The sequence below is a fragment of the Lycium barbarum genome, chromosome 10 (genome assembly GCF_019175385.1).
Source record: "Lycium barbarum isolate Lr01 chromosome 10, ASM1917538v2, whole genome shotgun sequence".
NCBI classification, from domain to species: domain Eukaryota; kingdom Viridiplantae; phylum Streptophyta; class Magnoliopsida; order Solanales; family Solanaceae; genus Lycium; species Lycium barbarum.
Genome location: NC_083346.1, coordinates 100,761,594 through 100,774,349, shown reverse-complemented (window position 1 = coordinate 100,774,349; position 12,756 = coordinate 100,761,594).

Here is a 12,756-nt window from a genome sequence, read left to right as displayed (position 1 = left end):
AAAACCCTTACCTAGAATCACGCTAATTAAGCAGACCATTAACGGAGGTTTAGTTTAACTTTGCCTTAGTTAATAATTAGGTGTCCTAATTCACCTTTAAAACTAATTAGGTGGCGACTCCTTAAAAATAAAATAAATAGGGATCACCAATATGTTGTACTCCTACTTTAACCCGTTTAAATGGGGTATAACATCTCTTTCTGGGGAGATGCGTTATTGATTGCCGCCTACATACTAAATAAAGTGCCTTCTATATCAGTTACTTCCATGACTGGTCATAAATCGAACCTAAATGATCTAGGACCTTGGGGTTGTGCTGCATATGTAAAATACCGTTTTGGTAAGTTTGGAAAACTTAGTCTAAAACGGAAGAAATGTATCTTTAAAAGATACTCAGAACACTCCAAAGGGTATGTGTTCATTGGTGAATTAGAAGATGGAAGCATTACTGAAATTGAATCACGAGATGCCACTTTTCTAGAAAATGACTTTCCAAAAAAGGGCGAAATAAAGGAAGAAGAGCCTTTTTACGAAATGTTGAATTCAGATGATCAGACAATGTCTGTTTGATATTCAAAAAGATCAAGGATCGGTTCCTGGTCCAAGTGGGAGTTTTGAATCCCAAAATCCTTTAGAGGAATCTAAATTTCAACAACGTAAGAATACCAGAAAAAGTATACCTAAACGATCTTATGAGATTGAAAATTACGTTTTCCTGGTGTCTCCCACAAAATTGGATGAGCCTAATGCTGTGACTGAGGCTTTGACTAGTCCTGCAAAAGATGAATGGATGAAAGCAATGAACGAATAATTGAAGTCCATGAGAACCAACAAAGTCTAGGATCTAGTTGACCTTCCTTCTGAGCGTAGAGCTATTGGGAACAAATAGGTTCTCGAGGTTAAATGTAAAGCGGACGGGTCAATAGAAAGATACAAGGCACGATTGGTCGCAAAAGGTTTTACCCAACAAGCTAGAATAGATTATGAGGAAACCTTTTCACCAGTTGTGAAGCTTACCTCAATTCGGTTACTTTTGGCTATTGTTGCACGTTTGGATCTAGAGTTACACCAAATAGATGTGAAGACAGCTTTTCTCAATGGAGAACTAAACGAAGAAATCTACATGGAACAATCTGTAGGTTTCATCGTTAAAGGCCAAGAAAAGAAAGTCTGCAAATTAAAAAGATCTATTTATGGCCTGAAGCAGTCTTCAAGGCAGTGGTATTTGAGATTTCACAAAGAGGTAATGTCATATGATTTAACCATGATCGATGAAGACCATTGCATTTATGTGAAGAAGTCCAATGGAATGTTTGTAATTCTTTCCCTTTATATGGATGATATTTTATTAGCTGGAAATAGTTTGGAGTATGTGAAAACTATCAAGTCATGGTTTTCAAAGTCACTTGATATGAAAGACATGGGTGAAGCAGATTATATATTGGGTGTTAAGATCCAAAGAGATTGTTCCAAGAAGTCTTTGAGTCTATCTCAAGAAACCTATATAAAGAAAATTTTGGAACGCTTTCGAATGAATAGTTGCAAACCTATGGATACTCCTATAGCAAGAGGTGAGACTTTAACCCTTGAAATGTGTCCAGAGACTAAAAAAGAAAAAGAAGACATGTCTCGAGTTCCATATCCTAGTGTTGTCGGGAACTTGATGTACGCTATGATATGTACTTGTCTGGACATTTGTTATGCCATAGGTCTGGTTAGCAGATATCAGTCCAATCCTGGAAGAGATATTGGAAAGCTGTGAAGAGGATCTTCCGATACCTGAAAGGAAATGTTGATTATTCACTATGTTATAGTGGAAATGATTTACACTTGAGAGGATATACAGATGATGATTGGGGTGGTGACCGGAACGATAGAAAATCGACATTCGGTTATGCTTTCTTACTTAATAATGGTGTTATTTCATGGAAAAGTAAGAAACAAACTTGCACGGCTCTTTCAACTATGGAAGCCGAGTTTGTGGCTTGTGCATCTACAATACAAGAAGTTGTTTGGTTAAAAAGATTCTTTGAGCATTTGGGCGTAGCAAAGAATTCTCAAGGATCAATGATTTTACATTGTGATAGTCAAGTGGCTATTGCATACACAAAGGATCCAAAGTATCACAGCAAAACCAAACATATTGACATCAAGTATAACTTTGTAAGAGACACAGTAGCGAGTGGAGACGTAACTTTACAATACATACCTACACGAGAAATGATAGCTGATCCTTTTACAAAGGCGATATCTAGAGACCTGTTTGAGAAACATGTTATGGCTCTAGGTTTGCGTAGGATATGATTATATTTCTGTATTGTAAAATGACTTGGTTGTTACAATATTTTCATCAATACTTGACTCTTGAATTTATGTTCATATCTTATATGCATGTGATGATGTAATTTTATTGATAAAGTGTGTCGAACAAGTCGCAAGATTGGTTCTCTCACACGAGCAATCGCCTCTTACATCGAGAAACGTGAAGAGATAAGTTCTGACACCATGTTATGACTTGTTTTGAAAGTCAGATATGAGTTTCTCTAAGAAGATGGATTTGAGGATCATTGAAGAGAGAAGCTCGAGTCAGACATCTAGAGGTGTCTAGATCAAGATCTGTACGGTGTTGGAAAAATAAAGAATTAAACACACGCGCCAATATAAGGTGAGAACACTGTAGTACGTGTTTCATACGACGTGTGCTTAGTAACTAATGGGTTAATGGAGAATGGATCCCTACTTCTTCATTGTGTGAGACCCTGAAAAGTTGCATTAACTTTTCATTGGAATACCCTTTGACCTTTGACTGTTTCTTGAAGTTTCAATCAGTGTTGCTACTTTAGCATGTCACTAATAGCCATGAGTGATTCGGTAATGCGGTGTATGTCTAGGAAAGCAGTTAATCTGAAACAGATGGATTCGAGTAGCAAGGGAAGATAATTAATATTATTAATTTAACTTGTATTCATAGGCCGGCCATTGCACTTACCATAAGAGTGTCAAGTGTAATTGTGGATATAAAGTTAAACATGAACTCGAGTTAACCTCTTTGGAGGACGAGGGATCAGATAACCAGCTACTGGTGTAGGGGATGATGTCTGGGGTATTGCGAGTAATAAGATCCTCATGTTAGTAGTGAATTCTTTCCGCATGTGATTGGATTCCTACAAAGAGATCTTATATAGCTCTTGATGCTCATGGGTCGCACGAACTATTTGTCGTATGAATTGTGTGTGTTGCTAACATGGTTTTGGCTTGCGTCTAGTCCACTATGTATGAAGTGGGAGATGTTGGCTATTTATTTTGGGTGGGTCGCCCATGTGGACTGACTCGGCTCATTTAAAGGAGATAAACATGTAGGGAGTTACGTAGGGCAGTTATTTTCTTAACTCCTAAAGAAAAACTATCACTACATTATTTGAGGAATGAATGTGCAATTGAGTGCTGCACTATTTTTTTTAAAAAGTTCTTCCAATAACTCCTTTCTACAGCAGTCTTAAATTCTCCACACAAAGGACATCTAGTTTGTGGTAATTAAATTTTATTTTCTAGTGATTCAAAGTTCGACTTGGGGGATTCTTTGGTGGCAACTTCAACAATTAATTTTCTGCTGTTTTAAGGTACACAATTACGTTGTCCTTGCTCCGTATCCTTTTTCTAACACTATCAGATAATTTCAAAGGTAATCACATCAATTATCTTAATTAATATAACCTTTTCTTAGAAAAATAACAATAAATGCAAAATGAATCCTAATTGCACTCTAACTAAAATTGTTTCCTAGCTTTAATGGTAACTAAATTATTTTCTTTCCAACATCATTTATAGTTTCGACATATTTAATGAGTTCTTCTGATACCATGGCTGAAGCAATTACTAAAAACTTATGCTTCATCGCCTCAAAAATTTGAATCATAGGGAGCATTATTGAGGGAAGAGACAGTACACTGGAGGGAGATTAAAGCCATACCTACCAAAAACAAAAACAAAAAAGAATGGGAGGGTCCATTCGTATATAGTTGTGTTTCATTATGCTCTTTATTGATAGATCTGAAGGAACTTTGTTGCTAAAACTTTCACGAATGGGATTTTATGGACAATGGAAAGCATTTTGAATACATAATAGTTTTGATTAAGTATTTGTTGAGTTCGTTAGTTTAGTTTTGAATCAATTTCTAGAGAGACGCTTTTGAAGCTATTCTTCTAGATCGTCTTTATCGCTACCACCACTATGGAAGACAGCAAAATTAACAATAAGGAAGTGGGTAAAGAGAGAGACCAAAATGATGGAGGATTTAAAAGGAAGAGAGGGGGGGGGGGGGGATAAAAAAAACCAGTGTTTACATTTTAAAACTAGAAATGCTCCATAAAAACTATTGGTAACCTGTTATAGCAGGTCAATGTTACCTGATGTTGTAAGAAAATTATACAATAACAGTGTACAATGTCACTCCCGGAACTATGGCCTAGGCTTAAAACGACACTCGGTACTTGACTGCATGTGACCGAGCGAACCACATGACTTTCTGAATCAAAATGGGACATGTACTAATGCGGAATATGAGTTAAATCATGAAAGTCTGAATGAGCATGAGATTAAGTAATCATAAGTGCAGAAATAGTATGAAGAACATGTTAATGTAGCCAACAAGTCTAAACACAACTGAGTATATGACATGACATGCTAGACTAGTCTATGAAACCTCTAAACATGAATCTGGATGCTAAACTATTCACCGAGACAAGGCCCCCGACATACCTCTACTGCTTGACATAACATGAAAGTCAAATAAAGATAACAACCCGAATGAAATGGGGCTCACCAATAGCTTATACGTGTGACGTCCTAACGATCAAATCCGTCGTCCTGTAAATCAATGCCTGCATCGTCAAATGCAAGCCCCGGGCAAAAAGGACTTCAGTACATTTGATTTGTACTGGTAAGTAAAGCAACTGAATGAATAAACATGACACATGAAATAATAGGAACTGAGACTGAATTGTAAGTTGAACGTGAGCATGAGTAACATCTGACATGAAATATTTTAAATGGGAGAGCATTAGTATAACTGACATATAACTACCACGTCAGCACGTGGCGTCTGATCTCTGCCCAATCACCTAAGTCATCTCGTACCTTGCCGCGGTACGAGACATGAACATGACATGAATGGATCCATAAAATATCCGTAATCTGAAACATGAAGGTGTCGTCCCAACTGGGCGGAGCGACCCTTATCCTACGCTGGTATACGTAGTTTCAGGCTATTTGAGTCTTCTCGGTATTCTGTGCAACTTCTAAAAACATGTACATGAATATAGGTGACATCTGAGCCCATGGTTTGTAAAACATAACTTGTGAGCATTGCTTGTAACATAACCTATAAACATGGTTCGTAAACATGACTTGTAAACATAATATAACTTGTATATAGATGCATAATATAACTTGTATGAAACATGAAAACATTCATGACTCATGGAGTAGAGTCATATTGGTTCATGACTTGCAATTGAGAACCCATGGGATTTTAAATACCTATGTATTCAGGGATTACAGACAAGTTCATGATAATCATAATGACATATCATGAATACAATTAACGAAGTCATAAATTAAGCATGGTGTATAGTTATGCATATACCTAGGGTTATCATAAACTAGTGTAAAACCCTTGATTCTAAAGCAAAACACGATTTCATTGATTGAACATAGCATGGGGTAGAACAATGATGCTCCACACGTGGATAGAAGCCCTACATACCTTAATTCCTGCCTTGAAGCCTACTACAATGTTCGTCGCCTCCTTTCAACTTAATCTATATCAATAGATGTCAATGGAATCAACATTAGCAACAACATCCAAGTTTTGACCATCTAGGCATTTCATCAAACACTTGCTGGGCATAAAGCTCCACAACTCATATTAATGGTGTTTCTACACCCAACAACCCATTTTCTTGCTTCTAGATGATTCTACAATCTCATGTTGCCATAATCAATATAATTCATAATCAACAATCAACAACCTAAACCTATAACCGTGCATGCTTTTCTATATAACCCATCAACTCATATCTCATGAACTTAGAGTCTATAATAATTAATACAAAACTATAATCGATTAAAGGATGAAGGTATTGCCTTTTTGACGTTCAATTCCCTTGAATTCGAATTCTAGGACTATGTCATCCAAAACCAAGTCTCAATTGAATATCTATGGATTTGAAGGGTTTAATCAATTTCTTAAAGTATTAGGGAATTGAAATCAACTTAGAATCATCATTAAAACTTAACTTGAAGGGTTCTTGAGGCTTGGGATGAGTTCTATCTCTTTCTAGGTCTTTTTTCGCACTTGGGGAAGTTAGGGAAATAAATCCCGACCTTAAATATATAGTAAAATATGTAACCTGTAGAAATATGACTCTCGCGCCACCCTTGCATCGTAATGGTGCCGCACAAGGTAAATTTTTGGTCCGACACTGCTTCTGCTTGCGACGCAAGGGTGCCGCTGCATTGCCTTCAGTAAAACGAGCATAACTCTGTTTACAGAGATCCATTTGGATCCACCATATACCATAGGAAAGGTATTTTCAAAGGGCTACAACTTTTAAGCCTGTAAGTTTTCTCAAATTCGCGTCCTCCTATATTGTCCCCTAGTACAGCATACTTAAGAAAGCGGTTTCCAGGGTCAACCTGTTTAACTGCATGCCAGACCACTACCTACGAATTTTCACTAAATCAGTAGGGACGGATGTTCTGGTGTTTGGTGTCTGCCGTAGCGGCACCAGACTTGCAGTAGCGGTCCCGCTGTAGCGAGGGACCGACTGCCGTAGCGATTTAGAGGGTATGTGGCGAGTAGCCTCAGCGGACGGATATCCGTTGTAGCGGACTCACAATAACGGATAGGGAGCCGCCCTAGCGGCTGGTCGAGTTATGATGTAGACCATCATAGTGGGTCGGGTCTTGCTGTATCGAGCCCGCTATAGCGAAGTCCAACCGCTGCAGCGGATGACGGGACCAGATTCTTATTTAATGCTTAGTTAAAACCCTTCTTTTCCTATCACTTCATTTGTTGGTTCTAAGCATCCTTGAAGGCGATTTAGAGAGTTCTTGGTTGATTTCTATTGTGGGTAAGGCTTCTAACCTTAAATCTGTTCCCTTATCTTTCCTTAAGCTTGAATCCATGCTAGAATCTCTATAGAACTTAAGGTAGAAGATGGATTTTTATGATAATTTCTTGAAATGAGTTCTAAGCTTCCCAAATGGAAATTGATGGTGAAATTAACTAGTATAACCATAGAATTTGATGAATTCATTGTTGATAAGCTTAACCTTCCATTATTAGTGATTTACTTGAGGATTGAAAAGTGAGGGTTCACACCCATAATTGGGGGTTTCACTTTAATTCCAATTTTGGCCTAATCTTGATTTAATCTATCAATTGAATAGTGGGTTTTGATCATCTAGAGCATGAATTGCCATTTCCGCTTTCGAATTGCCTATTTTACCCTTGTGGGTCTGTTTCCCCATTTTTCATAGTTAGAATTGGACCAAAATTAGAAGTGTAGCAATATGGGTATTGTCTTTCTTGATTTCTAATGTAGAACTCGAATATGATTAAACTTTGAGTATCTGGAGGCGTAAAGAAAGGGCAAGGCTAAGGTTGACGGTTCGTGGCTCCTGTTCGGCATTCTAGGTAGATTAGGGCTTATCGTTTTTGTTAGACTTCGGTTAGCGAATCATATGTAGAGTTAGTGATTGTTGGAGAAAACATGTACGCCTTCGGGTATGGAGTTGGGATGGAATACTAGATTGGTATTGTTGTTGACTATAGCTTGTCGCCTTGTTGTTTTCTATTGATTTGTTGCCTTATTGTGATTTATTGGCTTCTAGCCACGTGAGTGATTCCAGACTTGTTGCTTAGTGATTTAGCTTATGATTTGGAGATCGTATTTTTTCATGGGCTGGTGTTGTGGGGAAGGAAAGAAAAGCTATGATATTGAGCCTGTTATTGTGATGTGTGTCCATGTGTGGCACGATTGATTTGATATGTTGTCATCATTCATTGATATTATGCAATGTACTCATTCTCATCTTTCATGATACTCTGATATGAATACTTAATGACTTATTCATGGTTGTGAACTCGTATCTCTCAGTTATTGGTTATTGACTTGTGAAAAGGAAGGATTTAATATTGATCTTGTTGTTGGGATATGTGCCCATGTGTGGCACGATTGTCATTGATATACTCTTGTTGACATTGATATCATGTATGCATTTATACTCATATATTTGGATCGGGTTGCGCGCCGCAACACACACACACACACACACACACACACAGGTACACTCATATTCATATAATACATATATATATATATATTGGACCGAGTTGCACGTTTCGCAACACTGGCTGGGATCGGGTTGTGCGCCTCAGCAGGTACATGGACTTCGCAGGTCCCCATGAGTCATGACTGTCGAGGCGTAGATATCATCTGCCCAGAGCATGTATGTATCATTGCATTGCATTGCATTCATATTTCAAGTCATGACTGTCGAGGCGTAGATATCATCTGCTCGGAGCATGTGTGTATCATTGCATTGCATTGCATTCATATTTCATTCCCTTATACATCTAATTCTGGTAGTGGTTATTTATCGTATTGTACTGTGCTCGTGAACATTGACTTCCTGGTTGGTTACTGATTTGAGATTGTCGTGTGTCTGATTACTACATACTTGGGAATTGATAGACTCGAGGAGTAGAGACTTTTCCTAGGCTAAGACTTGGGGTTACAGATTACTATTGTTGGTTGTACTAGTGTTTATGGTTGTTCTGAGGAATCGTAGGAAACTTTGCAAGACTTGTGTTTAGGTGTTTCACCATAGGCTATGATTCGGTTATAAATCCTTATGAACTTGAGTTGTTATTCTTGGACTGTGTGGTGCATACACCTGATTGCGGGCATGTCTATTCTTCCGTCTCTTTCTTTATATATGTTAACTAATTGTTGTCGGCCTATGATTTCTTCTCAATATGTGTTGTTTGTCTTGATGCTACCTTGCTACACTCTTTTTCGGGGTGTAGAGTTTTGAGACAGGTTCCACTTCCATTTCCGAAATTGATTTCCAAGGCTTAGCTTGCGAGTATCTAGGGTGAGCATATAACGAGTCGCTGCCCGGAGACTCCTCTATCCCTGTCTTTATTTTCTTCCATTCAGACAGATGTGTCTAGCATTTAAGACTTGTATTTTCCAGACATTACTTAGTTGCTCTTGTATGAGTCAGGTCAGTTCCTTGGGGGTTTTATTTATATTCCGCACTTACGATTATTTATGATTCAGACTTTTACTTATTCTGCACTATTTACTTTATTATGGTTTGAATTGCTGATTCGGAGAAGAGTTCGCCTGCCGAGGTGGGAAATGGTAGGTGCCCCCGCGACTTAGTGAAATTGGATCGTGACAGACACGACCCTTGTAGTAGGCTCCCGACCAACGCACCCAGTAGATGTTTTGTTTAGTGGGTGCTGCTAACTTCTTTTATCAGTTTATAAAGAAGTTTCTGTAGAAATACTAGGTAAGCATGGCCCGTGCTGGCAGGGGCCCAACACAATGTCATTAATACAGATAGTAGTTTAAAACTCCCCAATATATATTTCCTTATAGTCAATTTTTTGCCAGCAAAATTTCATTATTGTTGTCAATTTCAAACCAATTACAACAATTCAGCAAAAAAGCCACTTTAGTTTTCTGATAGATTAGTAAAAAAATTGCAAAACAAATGATCATATATTAGACTACGTAAATGTATGCAGGACAAAAGATAATCCATGGGAAGTGCCCCTATTTACCTCAATGGTTGGAATAGTACTTTACTTTAGGTGCTTGAAACTGGAGCAGTCCCATCACTTGCCTATTTTGAGTGATAGTCCCAAGTGCATTCGTATTTTGGTGATTGTCAAACTGTTTCAGAACCATACAGAAACCTGGTTTGTAATCTACTCTTTGTGCACGTTACACTGTCGGCAGAGACAGCTGTAAAGCCGAGTCACTTGCTGCACATAAGTACAGCTGTGAGTGGCCCATACTTTAGGTCAAAGTGAATAAGCGGTCTCTATCCATCCCACATGTTCCTACTATATATACAACATGATGGAAACATATTGAGTAGACTTGAGAACCAAATCTAAATCGTGCAAAACTGCCGACACAAGTTCTCAAGATCTCTCAAGAACAAAGTTACTTTCAAGCTAAAGAACCAGATCTGAATATGAATCTAGTCTTCGTTCTTTAGGTTATTGTAAGTCTTTGTTTTTGGTGCTTAAACTGTAAACCTACTCTTCCATAAAAAGAAGTTGTCTCAAGGTTGCTTCCACAAGCTTTTGAGTGGTACACTAGGCTAGAGTTAGCTTATTTGTATTAGTGTGTGGCTAGAGTTAGTCACTGTGGTGAATTCTCAAAGGGTGCCTTTGAGTGGTACACTAGACTGGGGAAAGTCTAGGTGTATTAGTGTGCTTGGCTAGAGGTAGTCAAGGGTGAGGGTTGCATAAGCATTATTGTAAGGGTGAGGGATTATGGGAGTTAATTCCTAGCTTACGATAGAGTTGTAACCTGAGTTGCTTGGTTAGTGGAGTTGAAATCCTACAGGGGTAGGTCGTGGTTTTTAATCCCTTGATCAAGGAGTTTTCCACGTAAAATCTTGTGTTGATTCTCGTACTGCATTGCATAAGGGAACTGGTACACGACCACGTCCCTCATATACTGTTTGGTGGACACACAACCTGCAATATTGAGGACTATTGGAATTATTATGATTTATGAGACCTTGATCATATACTGATTTGACAAAGCTTACACACCCATTTCTTTTACCCAAACAAAGCTCAAATTAGACATAACCTCTTATAATGGAAACGTGTTTTTCTATTAAGGATATTGGGGGAAGAGCTGATGCGGTAGCTGCTCAATTTTGGGATTAAGGGACACATTGCATTAGAGGATGCAAAAAATTGGAAAAGTCCTTACATAAAAATTGAAAGACAGGAAACAGACACGTGCGCACTTTGAATTATAATGTATCTATGTGTATGTAGTTGTGTTTGGATAGTGGTATTCGCGTTTAAACACGATTAATATAACATTGTAGTTTGTGTTCCTTATCTAAAACTTTATTATATTAGTATTTGCTATGAATACAAAGTCTGCAGAAATTTATTAATACTTTTTAAAAGAGAAGATTTGTTTAAAAAGAAACTATTTTCCTCTATTTGAGATAAAACAATAGCAATATTTAAGCATCAGTTGATATTTTAATTTTAATTCGATTAATTTAAAGGTGTAAAATTTATTATTTTTTATCAAATTTTGATTTGGATAATTCTAATTCAAATTATTAAATTAATGTTACATGTTTAAAACGAAACAAAATAGAAATTTAGTTTTCTATTTAAACGAAGAACTACTATTTTTTAATTTTTAGTAAATATTCTCAGTTTAACTCATTTTACTTGTCATGTCGTCTACACAATTGTAAAGATTTATGTATTGGATAGTGATAATATATATATTTTATATTGCTAATAAACATACCTAAATTTGCACAATCGATGCATATATATAGATGAACATTAATACATATACACAAATGTTATTTGTCTATTAAGTGGAATTATGTGAGTATGATAAAATAGTGAAAAGTATAAAGAGTGTAAAAGTAGCACGTGGCCAAAAACATAATTAATACCTGCCACTTGAAATTACATCATCTATTGTGATGCAATTTTTAGGAGCAGGGGCAAAATAGGGAAAGTACGAATATATTTAATACTAAGCTACAGTAAGATTCTACTTTTAACTAATGAAATTATTCAATGGCAAGTGCTTTGACCAAATTGCCCTTGGTCGACGATCCACTTTTTTACTCATGCTTTTATATAGCTTAGGTTTAAAAAAAAAATTGTCTATTACAAATTAAAAACTAATAAAATGGAAGAAATTGCACGAATTGTCCTTCAAATTAAGGGTGGGCATGGTACGGTATGTATCGAATACCATACCGAAATCGAAATTTTTAATACTACGATTTCTATATTACGGTATTTGGTATGCATTTTAATATTGTTTGGTATTCGGTACAGTATTCGGTATTTATAAAAAGAATACCGAGATACCGTATATCATACCGAAGTTTATACTACATATACAATCCATATATATCATATTTAATACTATTAAATATATAGACCAGTTTTTGTACAGAAAAAATACATCTCATTCAAGTTACATTTTGGATGTCACTAAATGGAATTTTTAATGTAAAATTGTACGGGACTAAAGATTATGCTTAATTTTGGTTAATGTTGTTTAGACTTTGTAATTTCGACCGCTCTATCGTGATTCAAATGTTATTTTTGTGTAATTGAATAACGAAGAAAATTGTTTATACTTTCTTTTGAATATGTCTACATGTGTAAGGTGTTAGTTTAATATAATTGAGACGTTCCTTGAAAAGTCGAATTCATAATCCTTTATTATATGAGTATATGTGTAAGTTGAAGTCAAACAAACTATGGTTACCGAATTACCGTACCGAAAAATACCGAAACTGAACTTAGAAGTACCGAATCATACCGAATTATTTTGGTATGGTAACGGTATAGTATTTTTAGAAACTGAAAACCGAAGTTTCAAATACCGTACCATACCCACCCCTACTTCAAATGTGCTGGCAAAAATACTGCAAATGCA